The sequence below is a fragment of the Colletes latitarsis genome, chromosome 8 (genome assembly GCF_051014445.1).
Source record: "Colletes latitarsis isolate SP2378_abdomen chromosome 8, iyColLati1, whole genome shotgun sequence".
Taxonomy (NCBI): Eukaryota; Metazoa; Arthropoda; class Insecta; order Hymenoptera; family Colletidae; genus Colletes; species Colletes latitarsis.
The window spans coordinates 30,495,799-30,516,143 of record NC_135141.1 but is presented as its reverse complement, the minus strand read 5'-3'; the positions used below and the strand labels follow the sequence as shown (position 1 = coordinate 30,516,143).

The 20,345-nt window shown below is 44.8% G+C and overlaps 2 protein-coding genes across 3 annotated transcripts in view; one reads left to right on the top strand and one right to left on the bottom strand.

Moving 5' to 3' along the window:
• Evi5 (ecotropic viral integration site 5) overlaps positions 1 to 20,345 on the top strand; it is a 472,270-nt gene that overhangs the window by 339,129 nt on the left and 112,796 nt on the right. The window lies entirely within an intron of this gene.
• E23 (ABC transporter G family member E23) overlaps positions 1 to 20,345 on the bottom strand; it is a 171,633-nt gene that overhangs the window by 74,028 nt on the left and 77,260 nt on the right. The window lies entirely within an intron of this gene.

Genomic DNA, 20,345 nt, shown 5'->3' with positions numbered 1-20,345 from the left:
AATAAATACCAGCAAAGATCAAACAATTTTTCCACTGGGGAAACCTGATGTTTCCTTAACAAGAGAGCCCTCTGCCCTGTCGTGCTCGATGAAGACCAATTACCTCGTCAGAGACAGATGCTCTTGATTGATTGCTGAAGATTAACTTATCCTAAGCCAAACCCTCGACTTAAGCTCATGTTCTCCCATCAAGCTACCCCGTGAGGGAATATAATTAAGCGTAGGTGGATTTTGGAAACGCTGGAATACTCCCGCAGTAGTATGAGACATTCGAGACATTGGTTCAGACAGTAAAAGGTTCTGGTTTCCTCTGGGTAAAGTGTACTAAATTATTTGATTCGAACTTTAAAACCATGAAGATTACGTGGACGTATCATATGAGTCAGAATTTTTTCAATATTGCAATCGTTAAGGTCCTGATGGGTCATCTTCTTGCAAAGACATCGTTCTTCTCCCCTAAATGAGGTGTTCAATCGGCCACCGGTGGTTTTTGGGAGAAATATCTTCCAATTTTCGATTCGCGGAGGGATACCAATCACGTTAGCCCTGAATGCGTTTAGGTTGTGCCAGGCTCCGAAACGCGGGCGCCGGTGCATTGGAGGCGCGCGACGCGGCATGAAATTCATCTTTACGGGCGCGATAAACCGGCTCCCCGGAGAGATCGGCCGGCGATTCCAGATAAACATCGTTGGCGCGAGCCTATTCCGCGCATAAATCGACGCCAGAACGGTCACGCGTTCGACACAAATTATCCTGTTCGCGGTACACGTGATACGCGAGCCACGCAGACGGAAACGCGGTAATGCCTCGATTTCCCAATCTCCGCCGCCTAGCCGGCGGTAAAGGCTATCGAGAGCCATAGCCAGTGACTCATTGCTGGTTATCACGAAACCGCCGCTCGCGCCAATGATCCATTGGCTAGGTTCAACGCACCCGACCGTTGTTTTCACGAGCCTGTAAACAGCCGCGGAGCGAACGGCGGTTTCTTTCGCCTCGTTCCTTGGGAAACGCCGCCAACCGTGATCGATGGCGACCGGTCTCCTTCTCACCGGCTCCCGTTTTCTCGTACGCCACCTACCGCGCGCCAATTCCTTTTTTCTACCGCCATATTGCTTCCCACCAGCGCTGGACTGTCACTTTTTAACGTACTGTACCGTTTTTAGATGATAGTAAAAAAAGATTTAGTAATCGAATTACTCTGTAACCACTGTCTTAGACTAAAATTTACTCCAAAAATACACCGAAATCCTGAGACCATTCTCGTTATTTCCAAATATCCGCCCCGTAAGTCGGGAAAGGGACCCCGTTGCAACGAGTCGACTTGGTTTTCCTCTCGTTTTCACCGGCGCTCGAGCACGAAGGGCCGCGTTACAGTACGTGACGCGGGAATCACGTTACGACCGTATAACACACGTAGCAGACCGCTAACGATCACGGTTAAACGAGCCTGCTACGTGACTGAATCACGAGCCACGTAAGCACAGAGTCATGAGCGGCCCTGCGTCGCCTAGATCGCCGATCCTTTTGCCGCGCCGCTGGCGAAAACCGCTCGTTACCGTTCCCGATCTGCCTGGGAACCCACGGTGATCGAATCTGGAACCTTGGAGGGTGGTTGAGAGCTTGGAGTTTCGATGTACCCCTCCAGGAGTGCGGCAAAGTAACTTTGGATCAACGATGTCGAAGCCACATTGGTCAGACCACGGACACTATTTTTCTTTTCATCGGGATGTATCGTTGCATCGATCAAGTTTAATGTAAGTGAATCTCAAGAAATAGAGACAGTTTGAACTAGGATGGTGCACCGTTTGGGAATGTCAGCCCTCAAATTTTGATGCGTTACAGACCTCAACCCGTGGACGTTGAGTCTGCCTTCGATTTCAGATTTTGCGAAATAATACGAGTGTCGTTTCCCTGCGCAAGATTCCGTTGTACGATTTCGAACGCGCACGAGAGCTTGCAGAAACTTTTCCCAACGACCAAAATGAGTTTGCTCTGGCTATAATTGACAAGTACAACGGGTAAACAGTGCGAGAGATTCGATCAGATTCGCGACCGTGTAAGCAGAGATTGTTACAGTTGTACGGCTACATAATTGAACAAATTACAGTCACGCAGATTGCAACCGCACAATTTGCAATCCAAGCGTGTTATAGTTCGAGGAATTTCGGTCGTGCGAGTCGCGATTGCGTAAGTTTCGGTTGCACGAGTCGCGATCATGCGAACCGCGATCGCCGAGCAGCTGCGCGGACTACGGTCGCACGAATCGACGTCGAAAGAATTCTCGGTGCCCAAACGCGACCACGATCGCGATCATGGACGTTCTTGAGAATCTCTATCCTCTATAAAGATACTATTCGGAGAGTATGTGGATCTTTTTCGCGAGGATTAGAGCTGCAGGGAGAAGATTCACAAGTTTCAAAGTACGGTCATGACGAGAATTCTAAAAAATGATGTATCAACAACGATTAGAAAAATTGAAAAAATTATAATTGCAAGAGGTTCGTATCGCAGATTGCAACCATTGCAATTATCGGAGTTCCAATCGATTAATTGGTATTGCAGAGAATACGAATAGGTGCTCAGCTTGCAGCAGAACGTTTCGAAAAGAAGGTACGTGTTTCGAGACGGAGATTGCACGAATCACCCGGTATAGTGTTCAGCGATTTGGAGCGACGCACAAGCCAGTTGCGACTCAACCGCGCGAATACCAAGGACGAATCGCAGCACTGCCCCACATTTTAACCGGCCGATGCGCATTCGACCCCTTGGCAATGTTCAACGAGCCTGCTCGAAGGAACACACGGACCACGCTTGAATCGCGACCCGGTGATCGTTCGACCCGAGGGTCGGCTCTCGAATAAAGCTGAACGATTTCCGTGGTCCTGGGAACAAAATCGATCCACGCGTTTCTCTTCTTGAATAATTTCACACCAATTTGAATGTTTCTGCGCCCCTGGTGAAAGAAAACCAAACTCTGAGAACGTGAAACGATCCACGAGAGAATCTGGAGAATTTCGAACGATTTTTCACCCGTTCCACTTCTCGAGAATCCGTGTGAATTATTTTTATTCGATATCTCAGCGAGAATTTTTAATTTTGCAATTAAAAAGAAGCGTACGATCGAGGTTTTCATACGTAGTTACGCAAAGAAGACTCGATGCTTGATGTGCAATCGCAAGTAGAAGCGTAAACGAGAAATTAGTGTCGCAAAGGTAAAAGTGATTGCAACCGGCGCGCGCGAAGTTGTAGGACACGAAGAATGGAAGATAACAGGCGGCGTTTCTCTGTTTCCGTTCTTTGTTGAGTCCCATTCTGAAAGAAACGGGTGTGAAACGTTGATTTAAAATTCGCAATACTATAAACAATGGGTTCGTACAACGATTGCACATTGAGTTTTCCGATTTCTGTAAATATAAATATTATTCTCGCATGGAACGATAGTCTCGACCCCCGAAAATAGTTTAAAAAATGTGTACAGAAATTTCGTGAAATTTTGAAAGAAGCTGTGTCGGTGAAAATGTTGTCTGTGCAACCTCTGGTAGGCGATAACAGAGTTCCGAGCCGCGAACAGACGTCATTGGCCGAACAATGCACCGGCGAGGCCGGTGTCAATGACTCAAAAACCCCCTTTGAGCGTTCTGCGCTAATAGATACTATATTATAGCCATAACGAGAGGGGAATCGTGGCCGCGAGACCGTTTGAATTTTACGACCGTCCCTATTCTTCACGGCTATCGTATTTATGGTGCACCATAAGAGAAATACAGTTCAAAGAAGGCCTGTGTGTCCGATCGGGCCAGCCATAAATAATCCCCGTCGCCTGAATTCGCTCTGATTTATAGTTAATTCAACTACATCTTCGTTCTAGCAGTATACTTCCCGCGGGACCGGTCAGAGAAACTCCCCGGCTGTCTAGCGATTCTTTCGATGCTGCTTTGATAACGTCGTCGGAGCGAGTTGCTCTAAAAAATCACTGCCCCCTGCTTCTCGATCTCCCACACTTCGAATTAGATCTCCAACGTCTCCAAATTCAATTCTATCGAATTAGGATTTGCCAGTAGTTTATTTCGTGGACATGATTATTAGAATAATCAGAATTCTTAGAATATTGCAATTGTTAAGGCCCTGATGGGTCATCTTCTTACAGAGACATGGTTACTCCCTCAAACGTGGTTCTAATTTTCCGAAAGCACGAGATTCGAAAGAGTGCTTTTCATCGAGCTTTTCCGGTTAATATGATCGAAGAATCCGTGGACCATTCTTCGCGAGTACAACCCGAGATCGATCGAACAGTTTGATCGATTGTGACACGTTGTAAGAAAGGGCAGGTGCTAAAAAATGGGAGGGAAAATGGGTGATTTTCGAGTTCTGGTCGACGGGAAGAAAGGCAGCCAGGCGCGATCGGCGTTTTTCTTTGGTGGCTGTCGGTTAGAACGTTCGAAAATCTTACGGCGGGCGGGTGCAACGGTTGATTTATCGGCGGACCCGGCGAAAAAGAGCGAGGTACCGGTAGGCACGAGCCGACCGATCGCGTATCAGCATCTAGAAGCCGGTGAATAGAGGCCAGCCAGCCGTGTATTTTCTGTACGCGTGTAGCGCCGCGTTTTTACATATATACGACGGGAGGTATGTGGACAGCCGGCTCTCTCGCCAGCCACCAGATAGATAGATAGCACGCGGAGAGATTGTATCTGGGAGTTCAGAGACCCCGTGGACTTCTTGCGCCACACCGCCTGCTATAATACATTCACGAGTGATAAGCTGGCACGCGGACGACGCGTCTCGCGTTATATCACCAGCCAATAATAACGCTGATCGGCCAACTGCTGCCCGGACACAATATAACCCATTGTAATTGCCCGTCTCCCATACAAGCCCCGCGAAATTTAATAACCATCACGCGCTTCGAACAACTTACCCGAAACATCGTCGAAATTCATCGATTAATACCCCGTCCCCGTCGCTCGACGTTATTAATTATCGAAGGAAGCAACCATACGTATGAAATGGACGAGAGGATACGGGTGAAAATGACTACTGTAAATAAAAGTGTCCGATGCTTTGACAATTAAAATTCCATTTTTGCGCCCAACGAGTTGGAAAAATTACTCCGAAATCTTCTTCGACGTTTAACGGAACCGTGAATCGTAGAAACGATTTGTAAGGATGGTCTGACGCGCTGTAGAAGCGAACAGTTTGCCCTGAGAATAACTCCGAGGTCTCTCAACTGTAAAAGCTGTAACGAGTCGAAGCTTTCAGCAGAAGGTTTCGAGTCCGAGCAACTTTCTTTTAAAAAAAAAAAAAAAATAAATACAGTAGGAAGTTGCTTGATAACGATCGCGTCTGCAAACAATTATCTTTTCGAGCGTTAGAATTTTATAGATTTCGCGCGAAAGATCCACGAAAACCCGTGTCTCGTGTGTCCCGTTGAAATTAAAACGACGGTTGGGTCGACCGGTGCCCGACGGGCTCGGTGTATCGATATTTTTAGCGACGTTCCGGACTGAATTGGAAGCTGAGACAGCAGGGGAGGAAGAGTTTAAACGCGCTCCATGGAGGAAATTACGCGCGGCGGGGGCAGAGACGAAGGGCAACCCGAGGAGAGTGGGAGGGCTGTCGACAAAGATTTATTCTTACAATTACCGATAATGAAACGTAATGCCGCGACGGGACAAGGTGCGCTCCGAGGTCGATGGCTGTGGACGGAACGAGGGTCTTCTAGATTTTCGCGGAGACGTCACCCGGTCTCCGGGAGGTTGGGAAAGTTGTCTGGAGAGTCGGTCGGTTCGATCGCGTGGGCGTACCGTGCGCGTCCGCTGTCCAAATAGTCTATTTGCTCGCGAAACTTTCTCCGCGAATCCTGTGTCGTTCTAGTTTCTTCGATTCTAGCCTTTCGAACCCGAACGATCGTTAAACTCGTCCTGTCGCGGCTGTAGAAATACGAGACAGTAATACCTCGATATATCAATCGATTCCTCCCTCGATATAAGGATACGAACTTGATAAGATACTCTGGTGGGCTCGGATTTAAGATCAAAATGTGGGTTACACGGATAAAGTTCGACAGATTCGAGTATTTCTCTGCAACTCGGAACCTTTGTCTCCAACTTTGATATACGTCGTTGTATCTTCGTGAAAGTGCTGTCAATGGAACGGTGAGTTCCTCCCGATGAGAATGAGTACACACACGACCTTATTCGGACGACTTTTATTTCCGCTCGATTTTAATAATGCTCCAAAAAATTTGAATCGCCCGAATACCGTCGTGTTTGGACTCGTTTTCATCGGGAAAGTCTCACCGATCCATTGATACTACTCTTATGAAGGCACGACGAATATAAAAATCTAATAAAAATGCATGACACGCGAATCATATCAATCTGTATCTCTGAGAAGTGCACGTACCGGTGTACTTTTCCAACGTTTCAATTTCAGTGGGCGGAGCAGAGAGCCCGGAGGCGGAGTTACGGGATTTAAGGCTGTAGCGGGGATAGCGACTCGGTGTCCTTGGACGGTCAATATTTACCACTGCGACTACAGCGAGCCTAAAGCGTCTTCTTCTTTTTCGAATTCTTTCTAACGGAATAATCTCGCGGAGTACGAGCTAAATTGAAGGAAACCATTCGGTAAGCTACTTAAATCTATGAATAGACAGCGATAAGGACGAATAAACGTTTAAATATGTGGTTAGAAAGACGAGATCGGTATTACAAAATGTCCACAGACGATTTAAACGAAAATAGGGCAGATACGCGAATGGGAAACGAGAGCAATTCGAGATCTTTGGCTCGCGAAATAACATTCCATCTTATTCAAACTTAGACTGTTTGCTCGCGACTTTATCGTTTATACTCGCATAAAGACCGCGTTATCAGAAGTTAGATACAGTCCTAAGTATATTTAGAAACCGTACAATTTTTTTTTCGAATCGTTTTATCTGTGCCGTTTTCTGTCACTCGCGCGGAAGAAAAATTGGCTTCTGCAAATAACAGTCGATAGCTCCGGACCGTGATGGTATCTAACTCGAAGAGACAAGGTATGGAAAGAATTCCACTAAACAATCCGAATACGAACGAGACGTAAGGCAACGTTGAAAGATCGATGACTCTTTTAATTATTTCACGAGCTTCCGACAGCTAGCGAACGTTTTCTCTCCCTCAAAACTACGCGCGTTTACAGTAATCCACGGACAGATGCACGTGTGCGTGCGTGTATGAAGTTTAATCGTAGAGGATCAGCCAGATCAGCTGGTGGGAACACGAGGGCTTAAAGCGAACCCGGCACGCTAATCCAATCGAGGGAAATGCAACGCGTGAGTAATGCATAAATACGATGAAAGTTAATCAGCGAGGGCGAAATTATGACTTATCCGCGGTCAGGAAATATATTTCGACGTCGTTCAATTTTGTCAAAATTATAAGAGTTTACGGGGAAATGCTAATTCCTCGAGTTTTCACGTGTTTCGACGTTGCATTATCTATCCAAATACGACAAATCCAATAAAAATTCAGATCTAAAGATTGAAAGATTGAAAGAACAAACTCCCGCGACCACAGACTCGAAACGCCCCCTAACTCGGGAATTCTTTTCAAGACTATCGACGGGAAGATTCCCACGGCGCGAAGCTCGAGGACCGCGCATAAAGCGTCGAAATGTCCTCGCGATCGGAATAAAATGTCCGAAAGTTCCGAAAAGGGGATCGTTAAAACCGGAGAAAAGGAAAAAGCGCGGTCTAAAAGCAATCGTCGGTACCAGCGGCGCGGCGCGCAAGTTCGAAACCCCTTCACGGTCTGGAAACCCTAAAAAGAAAGGATAAAGAAATCAAAGAGAAACGAACGGGCTGGCAAAATGTCACCGGAGACACGTGGCTCGATTTAGCCGTGGACAAGGACGTGGCGCGCGGTTGCCGGAAAGAAAAAACGTATACCTCCGCGCAATTTAATCGGGGAGATCAGGTAGATCAGCTGGCGGAGGCAGGGAGTCTGGGGTGGATGTTAGGTTGGTCGGTCGCAGCGCGGATATCGACCCTGGGTTCACCGACCTTTCTCCGCCACCATCGACCCCTCCACCTGAACCTCTCACCATCCCCCGGCGGCCAGTCCTCCCTCCATCCGGCCCCGCCGCCAATCCTCCCTCTCCCAGCCTTCTTCTTTCACTCTCTGCCACCCTGGCCTGCCAGCAGCTCTCAACCCTGCCAGATGTCCTCAACCCTGGCACCCTTGATCGATCCCCGGGTTCGACGTTAATTCAACTTTAACTCTTTAAAGCCGAGATTTACCTGCAACCACTAAAAATTAGCCACTCCAGAAATACCAAACTCGAAACTTTCCAATTACAACCCATGGACCCATCGAGACACGAGTTGTAAACATTGTCCATCGATAATCGATCGAGAGCTTGCATTTTCAGTGATGATTACACCGAAGTGTAGTTGGTGAATAATCGAAAACAAGAATACGAGTACGAGGAACGTGGGTGTTTATGAATGAATGCGTTGCAGGTGTGGTGCAGTGAATCCTCCCTGCAACTTAATTGGACTTGTCCAAGTTGCGCTTCCAACGGTCGCGTAGAAGGTAGAAATTAATGAAAATGATACCTCGACGCGAATAGAACTAGGAACGTACCGATTAATATGATAAAGGCGTGTTTTAATCGTTAGTTTCGCGAAAATCTTCCCGGCTGTTGAATCGAACTTGTTAAACTCGTTTCGTGTGGACTTCCAACGAACGTGTGCAACGTAGACGTGGTTGAAAATGGGAACGTGATGGCCTGATTTAGGTAGAAAGTGTGGTTTATGGACTGGTGCATCGGAGGCGTGGTTCTGATCAAATTTAAGCTTTCCTAAAAATTTTCCATCGCGTCGAAATACAATTGGCCAAGTCGAGTTTTACACGGATTTCCAATGACCGTGTTCTAAAGATGACAGGAAATGAGAAGATGATGGAACGAAGGCGTGGTCTAATAAAGTAGTAACTTTCTAATAGTCTTCCTTGCTATTTAATCGAACTTGTTAAAATTGCGTTTTATGTAGATTTTCCAGTGGCTCGATTAAAGATGACTGAAAACGCAATGTTGAGAGGCTGATCTAAGTCGAACGTGGGATTTATGGATGCATATGTTAGAGGCATAGTCTAATAAACCAGTAACGTTCTAATGGTCTTCCTTGATACTTAAGTGAACTTGTAAAGGCTGCATTTTGTGTATATTGCGTAGATGATGACCCGTTACAGATAAGAACATGAAATTTATGAATCGGTGGTCTAATAAAACTGCAGCTTTCTGACAATTTTCCTTGCTACCTAATTGATCTTATAGAAGCTGCATTTTATGGAAATTTTCAATGAGTGAAAGTGGGAAGATGATAGTCTGGCAAAGGTTGCAAATTGGTACAGCCGGAACGTGCAATTTATGGATTAGAGGCGTGGTCCAATAAACCAGTAGCTTTCTGAAAATTAAGTAGCTTCCTTGATAGTTAATCGAACTGGTTAAACTTGCATTTCATGTAAATTTCTAATGGTTCCACAGATTGCAAGGAAGAATGTGCACGCTAGGATCGTAGCAGGTCGAAAGGGATACGCGAAATTCTATGACTCGACGCGTTAAATTGGAAGAGTAATTTTCCGAAAGTCCTTTCGGATACTTAATTTCACCGTAATTCGTTGAACACGCATTTCAAGCGAATTTCTAATGGTTCCATAAATCGTAGAAATGCCTGGAAGTGCGAAGATGATGGCCTCGTTTAGGTAGAATGTGAAATTCGTGTCTAGATGCTGCGGAGGCGTGGCCTAGTAAAGGACTACTTTCCTCGATTGATCTTCCAATTTGTAAGAAGTTGACTTTTCCTTTTTTATTCTTTTTGGGTAGCTTATCGATTATACAGGGATTATGGTAAATTGGTACAATATCGACGTTATACTTTTAACAAAGAATTATCATTTTATCGAGCAATTATGAATAATAAAGAAACATAATGGAAATGCATTATTTCTCTCCATTAACTGACAGTCGAAGCGTGTCGTGCGCAAATTAGAACGCTGCGTTTTCTACGCACGATTAACTATATTCCAAATAGCCAAAGTATCAGGTTGGAACGAGAGTTCTGTTCGTTTCTTTTCGACCGCGATGGAAACAAGTTTCCGCGAGTGGGAAGCAATTAATCACGAAGATAATTCTCCCGTTTGCGTAAACGTTCCACGGCTTTTCACCAATATTTCAGCTTGCAGAAAATCTAACAGCTCTGACCCGAGAAAGGAAAAGAAAGGAAACAAACGATCGGAAGAAGGTTTTATTTCAGCGTTCGAGAAGCACGAGTTCAACGTTGCCAAGAATCCCTTCTGCCAAGAGATTCGAAACACTTTGCTGATAAATTTGGGTCGTCGTTAATTATGCATGCGATTAGACCGCGCACCGATAAAAGTTTCGGGAAGTATTTAATCATTCTATTGCTATTTGGTTTTGTTACACTTTTTGCGGTTGACGCCTATACGCGTTCGTCGGGAACGTATTCCGCGAGCGTGGAACAGTCTTCCACACACCGTGCTATCAGAATCTAAAAATGATCGTCACAGTCTTGAAAAGAGTCGATAGGTCTTCTCAATAGTGTTTTGCATCGCTAAACAAGTGGGATCACGGCTTAAGAATTTCCATAACTGCCCCTCTTTTACCATCGAAAGTTTATCGAATAGTTGAAACGTAGGAAAATAAACAGACAAGACATTTAACGGTAAATCCACATTTGCAAAGATAACCAGTAGCCGTTTCCCTTTTTTTCAATAGCGAATGCCCAACGAACCAAATACAGAGAATTACAATATTCAATGGCCCGATCAACCATCGGACCTAACCTACTTCTCGCTAAATTTCTACATAACTGCAGTCGGTTAACACACATTTTGAAATCCGTAATTAAATACCAGCAGTTCTGTTATTCTCGTAAATTCTGCCCGGACGGAGTCGGCGCTGATTAAGAGCATTTCCAAAGCGGTATTAGCGGAACCATTAGGCGCGGAGAAAGGATTCGGCGACTCGATTCGAAAGCACGATCCTCGATCGGTCGAAGCTGAGGGGAAATGAAAAATATTTCCAGCATTAAAACTTTCAACACGTCTGTACGCGTATTTATTAATTCGAGATAGCACGCCCTAAGTTAGGTGATTTATTTTTTACAGAAATCTCTTCGAACAATTTTCAAATTTTCAGCGAATCTTTGCAGAGATATTTTTATACGAACTTAGCACGGTGAGCATCTGAAATGAGAAGATTTCTAATCTATATAAGTGCCTTTCGCGGCCGCGTCGTGACAAGAGAAATTTTTTAAAAAGCACGCCAAAATTGTAAGGATCTCTTAAGGCTCGAGAACGTCTCGCGAGCGTCTATCGAGGACGCGCAACTTTCGAAGCGGATCGCCGGAAGCCGCGGGGAACATCAAGAAACTTTACAGGGAGAACAGTTAATATTCCCTTGTCCCAGAAACGCGGTTTGCCGTGTATCTTCCGTAAAGTACGTCAAGCTTCGGACAGAACGGATTAAAAGGGTCCTCGGAAGACGTGGTCCTAATTCATCGTTGTTCGAGCAATCTCATTGAAACTCAAAACGTTTATATAGAATATAATAGTACAAGTTCACAATTTTAATTATTAAGAAGCACCGATACAACTCCAACGTCTACTTTGAATATTTATAACGACCTTTATCACCTATTTTAACGTACGTTATCGGGTGAATAGGTACGACGATAATAGGGCAACTCGTCACCCGTGATTTCTAACGTGCGACATATATGTCTCGAAAATTATAATAATAAAATTCAGTGCATACATAAAATTGCTAATTCGAAAGGTACTGATACGACAGGGGCAAAATTTAAATATCGTTCACGGAACCTCGACATTTGAATAATTTTGAAAATACCTTTGCGAAGCTAAGATCAAAGGTGTAAGAACTTCTTAACAAATGGCTCTTTAATCGACGAGAACTAATCGAGTGTTCGAATAGAGAAGAGTTGTAGGAGCAATGGCAGACTTAATCGAGGTAGCGGTTGCAGAACGTAGGATGATAACCGTACGGTTTGGCTTTCGTAACAGTGTCCCATCTCGCGTTTGGCAAGTGGATACGCGCGCTCGTAAAACTTTATTGCGCGACGCGAGCTTTAAAAGATGCGAACCCGGTAAATGAAACGGACACGCCCCGGTAACGATTTCGCTTTTACGTATTTCGCCGGCGGCCGCGCCGAGAGAGCCCCGGCTATTAGCACTTAAACGCGAGCCAGGAGCGTGTTTGGCCCGAGTGCTCGTGAGCATTTGCAAACTGCTGTCCTAACGAGTGGCGAAACAATCCGCGAAGGGGCGATTACCGTAAACCGACTCCTTAAAATTCGACTGACCGGTAGTTTGCCTTCCGTTGGGCCGGCCGTTGCTCCACGAGGCCCACGTTTCGTGGTCGAAGCCGATCACTGGCCTAGGATAACCCTTCTCTAACACCACCTACCTGTTCTTAACAGTGACGCGATCTTGTTATTACTTTCCGTCAATTGGGGTTTTAGTCCCCCGACAATCTGTTTACTGTTCCGAAATTTCTCGTACAGGGGTGGAGTTCTCGATCAACGTCTTGTAGTGGCAAAAAATAACTACCGTGAATTATGGAAATTTTTGCAAAATACGGTAGATCTGTTATCGTTGGACGAGATACTCCCAGATAGAGGAATTGTTGGGCAGCAAATGTTCTCTGACCTTTCCGTTTTCCCTTGACGTAACACGGTCTGTACAAAGATACAAATTGCGGGAATTCTTGAAACGCTTCATGTAACGGACGATACAAATTATTACAAATTGCCAGGCTTATCGGTGGTCGTTCGCAGCCCGCGGAATTGCGAGAAACTCCGGCGCGCCAACGTATGAAAAACTGCGAGGAAATAGTCGAGTTCGGGGCAGACGTCGACAGGTAATTAAAATACACCGTCGATATCGCACGACGGGTAATATTATCGAGCGCATGTAAATTGAAACACGATATCAGTTAGCGATACTGTCTGCGACGCATATGCATTCTCATTACAGCTGCATTAAGCTTGATTCAATTATACGATACGCCGGGTTGCGCAACGAATCGGCGCGCACCGCTCGAAAATCGAAGATAATACACTTTTCACTTTAGACTACACGGTCGTTGGAATTAGAGGCAATTAAGTAAGATAGAAAGTACAAATAGGACAGATATGATGTTTTCGACCCTAAACCACCGTCTTCCAACATGGTTTACCTAATCCAACTATTCTTAACTATCACATTAAGATTACACTGTCCCTTTGCTCGAATCCAAACTATACACCCTCGATATATGGAGATATCGAACCCTCCGTCCAAGTAAGATCGTCCAGATTTTTCCCAAGACAACTTTTAAATAATATAATCCTTTAAATATATTGCATCGCAAGGAATTATCCCATAAAATAAACCTATAGAAAACAAAATACACGACTTCGTGAGCCGATCGTCCCATTCATGAGATACAGCTGCTTACCGTCGAGGTTTTTCCTGAATCACTTTCCGATACAACCAATAACAAAAGAGTCGCTCGCGGCGTTAAGTGGTGCACCCTATATATTAGCATGTAAATATATGTAAATACCAGAGGCGCGCGCGTTTTAAAGGAGAACCAGGGTTGCCAATGCTGGTTCGCCGGTCGTGTTACGTAATTGTTCGTTGCACCGCAGCCGCGGCAAACGTGAGAAACATTGAGACGTTTCGTAACGAGCTTAACCTCTAATAAGCCGCGAATTTCGCGCGGTCTCTCCCTCTCTCTCTCTCTCTTCCTCCCTGTCCCTTCCCCTCGACGAACAGGCTACGAAATCGACGTTCCCTTTCCGCGGCACGAGACTATCTCGTGCTCGTTGCGAGATATTTTAATCGGTTGGTCGAGAACGATTCGCGGGAATGTTCCTCCGACCCTAACCGCGCAGCTGCGCGCGCAACCGAGGGAATTAACGTGCCCGCGATTACGATACTGCTCGCGAGTTAAAGGGGTATCCTAGCGTGACGCGACATTTTTTTTCGAGGGGGGATTTCTTTTGCCAGAAAGTTGTAAAACTTTTTCCCAGGCATATTTACGCGCGTCTTGATAACAACTGCAATATTTTTCGTGCCCAGAAAACACGAAAACTGTGGTCCCGACAAAATGGCGGCTGGCAAAGTGGCTCTCCTGTCCTCCTGACGCGATCGAGTCGAGATTATGTCTTATCGCATCGGTTAATTTTCGTCGTACGAACGGAATGTTACGAGCAATTGGGATAGAGCCAACAGAATAAATACAGAAAAGAAAAAAGGTAGCAAGAGCTACCAGTGCTCAAAGTCTCAATGAGATCCTTGTGAGCCTATCCACCAACATATTGGGTCTACAGTAAATTGCATCGTGTACGAACGATTCGAAAATTCTGACGTATCGCTCGGTTACGTAAGTTTGCCGTTTCTGCGATTCGAAGCTAACGATACCGGGCGAAGATCCGGTGCGTTACAGTCACGTCGATCCCAAGATAATCTACCGGTTCGCGTGAGAACCGGCGTCCAAAAGCGAGCCACGGCCCCTTCCCTCCCCCTATAATAATATGACCGCAACCGTGCAACATTACCGGCAAATACGGTAATTTACCGAAAGGCAGACTCACCGGATGACCACAACAATGTGGTTAGCCGTGCAAAAAAGTTGGCCCGAAACCGTTCACGTCGCTCCGAGCGGCTCTCTGCCAGTCAATCGTTCGCGCCGCACGCTCTTTGTCAGCCGACGCTTAAAACCGCCGCACCCTCCGACTACCACACCCACTCCCACGGTCCCGATTATTGTTTAACCCGTTCGCGGACGATCCATCGACGGACCGTAACCGTTCCCGGCTTTTAAAACTGACCGAACCACGTGAAAGCTTGGGATTCGTGGAAAGTCGGCGCCCGACGAGTGTCAATCTTCTCTCGGGAGTTTCTCTTCGGTTTACACCGTTGATTGACGGTACTGTAACTCTGCACGCGGCCAGCAACGGAGAACGGTTTTCCTTTATGTCGCAAATCGTGCGGCTCTTCAAATTATATGTGTCAAACGGATGCGGAAATCGTACCACGCCGGCCGATCCTTCGTTCGTCTCGCGTACGCCCCCCTCCCCCTCCCCCCGAGCAGAACCCACAGCGTACGGTGACCCGTAGTTATAAATTTGAGAAATCTCAAAATTTCGATCCAAACGCGCCACCGACGAGGATCCCCCGGGCGTACGAAATTTCCGGCGATCAGATCGATTCCAATCTCCGCGATCGGACAAATTGGACCCGGGGCCATTGGCCGTACACGGCGTTCTTAAATTTTTCAGGGCAATCTCGCGACGCTGACCTACGATTTCCCAATGGGAGGCGCGTCTCGTCCTGCGCCCGTGTAGGAGAGCTCGACGCTAGAGCACCGGAGAGAGGGTCGACTCGGACACCGGTGCGGTGCTATAGACGTCGGGACGCTATCCGGTCGATACAGGCAACCAGACTAGGAAGTAAACCCGGGCATCAACCTCTGCCTACCACCCATCACCCTTCTCCGCAACCTCGGCGGACGCCGGCGGAACCCCCCTCGATCTCTCGAATTCGCTCATCGCTTCGACCGCGGGTGCAACGACCCCGCGGGGCCAGAAATTCGGATCTGGAGCGTGACTGGCTGAGTGCAACTTATGCCATGCATTTTGTAATTATCGATGTCTGGGAACCGCGGTTCCGTGCCGATAGGGTGGAGCCCTCCGTGTTCGGGGATCGCCGCGATCATCTTTCGGGACGATCGTGCCCTTGCGGGAAAGTTAGGGTCGCTGGAAACGCGGCCAATTATAGAGCAGACGCGAATTAACTCGTCGTTGGTTCCTAGAGGACCTCGGAACAACGCGTTTCCTCGATTTTTGCTCAAGTGAACTCTCAATGTTAACAAAATTATTTTACTTGATGTTGATTCATTTCCTTTGATGTTTTTTTCTGTATTTTTGCATAAACCTATATAATAATCTATAAAAGAAACAAGAAACAAGAGAATCTCCAGTTTCCACTGTCTTAGAACAGTCTACAACGCGTATTAAAAATAGTTAAACTTTAGACGCGTGCAGTTACGAAGCTACTAATGTTTTATTAATTATTGAGCTATTGTTAGAAGCGGTAAAGCCTCCCCTTTAATGTGGTTTTTGGTTTTTGTCGATCCGACTTTCCGTTTCGGAGATATCGTAATTTATATAAAGGGGTAATTTTTCAATTTCCGCTATCTCTTCGTCCGCCGTATGTACAATAGCCTATTCACGCGTATTAAAAATACTAAAACTTTAGACGCGTGCAGTTCCGAAACTACTAGTGTTTTGTTAATTATTAAGCCACTGTTAGCAGCGGCAAACCTTCCTCTTTAAAATGGCTTTTGGTTTTTGTCGATCCGACTTTCCGTTTCGGAGATATCGTAATTTATGTAAAAGATAATTTTTTTAATTCGACTGTCTCACTGCCCGGCTCGCGTACAATAGCCTATTCACGCGTATTAAAAATACTAAAACTTTAGAAGCGTGCAGTTCCGAAACTACTAGTGTTTTATTAATTATTGAACCACTGTTAGCAGCGGCAAAGCCTCCCCTTTAAAATGGCTTTTGGTTTTTGTCGATCCGACTTTCCGTTTTCGAGATATCGCAATTTATGTAAAAGGGTATTTTTCTTAATTTGACTATCGCTGTCTTCGTCTGACGCGTCGCGTCTGGCCTCCTTGTCGCGCGTGAGTCGAGACAGTCACGTGACCAGGAACTCGTAGTATTTCCAAGAATTTACTACGCACTGTTTACTATCTACGCGCGCGGGGGATGAATGAACTCGCGCGAGCGCAACAAAACCGTAAACAAACTTCGGACCCTTATATTTCCGGAACTAACCATCGGATCGACTTGAAACTAAAATCGCTATATCTCCGGAACTAATAAAGCTATCGAGTCTCACAAACGCTCATTTTAAAGGGCATTTCATCCTCTATCCAATGACTATACCACCTACTATAATTTATGCTATCTTCTATGTTTATTTTGACATTTACTTTGACTCTACATACCTAAATAAGTTTCAGCAATTCCTATTGATCATACGACTAGTGTACGATAAAACTGGATCATAAATTACTTATTCAATTGAAAATGAATTTAAATTTGTATACAGGATGTCTGCATAATTAGTATGCCATTTTTTCGTAAATAACGAGGGTTCGGGAAACGATCATGGACGTAAATTACGAAGTTTCGAAAGCTAGAAATCGAGGAACCCGCGAATGAGTCACCGATGTACGAGGCGCCCGCCGTCTCCGCATAATAAAATCGTAATGTCCCGTAAAAGCAAGCGTCCTCGTGAGCGGCTCGTTAATCAGCGGGCAACAATTTGGGACAAAATGTTGCATCCATTAAAACCGACTGCTGAGTTACGGTGCAGCGCGAGATTACGCGTAATATTTATACTTCAAAGAAGGTCCGGCTAATCGCGACGAACGAGCGAAATGTTTACGAGGCTGGTCGAGTGTAGAATCGCTTCAGTAAAAAAATATTATAGATTCGTTTAATAACATTTTTGTTTACATCTGCGAAAATAATTTTAAAGTTTATTTCCTCGAGAACGAAGCGTCGTAAGTAAAAATAATATACGTTTTCGAGTCGTTTTTTGCCTGTAGAGTAATATTTGACAAGATGACGTCACACGTTACGAGCCATTTTGTGAAAAGTTCTTTTTTCGGAACGCTCGACGAAGAAAAATAACGTCGAACGTTATTCCGTGCGAAACGACGAAAATTTCCATTGATCGGGAGCATTAGACGGGATCAACGAGTTACTGACCTTTAAGAATGCGTTGCGCCTTTTATTTATGCATAACCGAGTTCGCGCACGAGGTAAATTTTAATACGATGCGACAGTCTGGCCAGTGATTCCGAAGAAAGGATCTGTGCCAAGGTAATCGAAATGGAATGTCACCCAACTGATCCTTTTTTTTTTATTCTATATTCTCCTACTCGACGACTCGAAGGAGACTGCGAACTGGTCCGAGTTAAAGAAGAGACTCTCGGTGTTATACAACGATCTTTATCCACGACTTTTCCATAATTTTGGGGAGAACAGCTTTACGCGGCAAATTTCCTTTCGTTTTCTAAAATTAGGTTGTACCGTGAATTTCAAATGGCTATTATAATATTCAACATTTAAATATTCTTCTGAAACAACGGAAGTTTTTTCTATCGACGTTTACCATTAAATTATCGCGATACTACGATTAAATTCGAAAATTCGAAGAAAAGACTGACTTTCCACGAGCAAAGGACTGGAAGTTTCAGCACTGGGTCAGGATTGCCCGTGTACAGCATACTTAATTTCCTGGAAAAACCGCACGACCGCATTTTTCTTAATTCATCTAAACTGCACGTCAAACCTCGATCCTATAAGAAAAACTCTTATTATACGAACGATTCACGGAACCCGAGATACAGTAATTTCAACGTTGGGTCAGTGTCTTCTGATCACATTCAATTCTAATTAATAACATTATTAATATAATTAGTTATGTAGTTAAATATTTTCAAAAAGTTGAGTCCACTTTCAAAAGTAAAATTCTATTCGATCGAGCAAAATATGTTTATTGTCCGTTGTATTCACTCGTATTTTCTCTTTCTTTTGTACTGAACTTCCTATCATACTGATTACCTCTTCATTCCATTATCTTTATTACTATATTATTACATTTCTTATGCTCTGATTCTCGTAATATTTATTACGTTTAACCTCCATTCCCAAGTTTCCTTTCCAATTTTCTCACTGTACTTTATTCACTTACATTCTAATTTAGGTTAATAACAGTACCCAGCCGTACCACGTGTCTTTGTATCCTAGCTGTATATTTATCTCCACTTCCATGTATTATATTATAGCTTACATATTTATTCGATTTGTATCGTCTGCAATTCCAGCGTTATAAACTCGTATTATTATCACGTCTCTTGACAACCCAACTATTAGCAGTTATCACTTAATTATTATCTTACTTTATTAAGTGATTACTATAACAAAAAATAACTTCAACCATAACGATCTATGATCTTCTGACATCGTTCTGAAAGCAATTACATTCCATTGGAATACTATGTCTTCGAACGCCAACTATTCCTTATATTAATTTTTAATTTAATTTACTTTAAAAGTAACTGTATTAATTCCTAACGAAAGACCATAATAATCCAAAGTTTTTTCTATTATTGTATGGGATAGTCTAACGCGTTGCGCTAATTCGGTTTCTGCGTTCTATGGCCACTGGATCGAAGACACAGACTCGAAATGATCAACCCACCAATTATCTCTGTCAGTGGCATATCCGCGTCTCGCGACAAAGGTTGCCCGTTTCGCAGCCTCCTGACATTTCCAGCTTTGGAAAGTCTGGGAATTCGCAGGTCGAATCGCCGCGTCGCGGCTCGAATTCGATTGGTCCCCCAGAGACGAATCAAATGTCACGCTTCGATCTCTTATCCAATCAATGCAACGGATGAAATTAGCTTAGACGCGAGCGCAACTTTCGTCTGGGTACCAATTTCGCGTAACGAATAAAAAATCACTGAACGTTTATGGTAAATGCAACCGTGACTCGTTAAATGCAAATTAAAATTTCGACTATATCGAACTTTCAATCTTCTTATCCCGGGATTTCTTTTTTTATATGTATAGCAGTGTTTACGTAACACAGTACCCCTTTTCGAAGTAGAATAGCATGAAATAAATCATACGCACGCAGACACCAAGTACACAACGCGCGATCGAACACTTTGAATCCTCGCTGTGCGTACTTTAATCAGTAAAACCCAGCAATAGGTCAATTATGAAGCTAATTACTTTTTCAACAAATTATCCCCAACAGATATAACGCGGTGCAACCGCAAAGTGAATCAAGACAATTACAGACGAGGCGAATCAATATTTCGATCCACCCACGTACCGCATCCAACTTGGGATTTCAAATACAAAGCACCGGAGCGTATCCGTTCGAAACGTGTAATTAAAAACGCCAACGCCCCGTGGCAAATCAATAATCCCAGCATCGCCATAACGGACGCGACCGTCTCATTAGACTGTCAGATTCAAAACAGCAACGTAGATTCCCCCCGTCGCGGACGCGATTCGCGATAAATCATCCGTCGACTGGAAAATCAGGTACGACTCCGCGATTCGAGGGAACAGGTATCCGCCCGGGCTCGATATCGGGATTATGAGGAAAGGTAATTAAATTATATCGCGGTACCGTTTTAATCCGCTCGTAGAAACACGCTTTCAATGCGCCATTAACCGCGGAAGT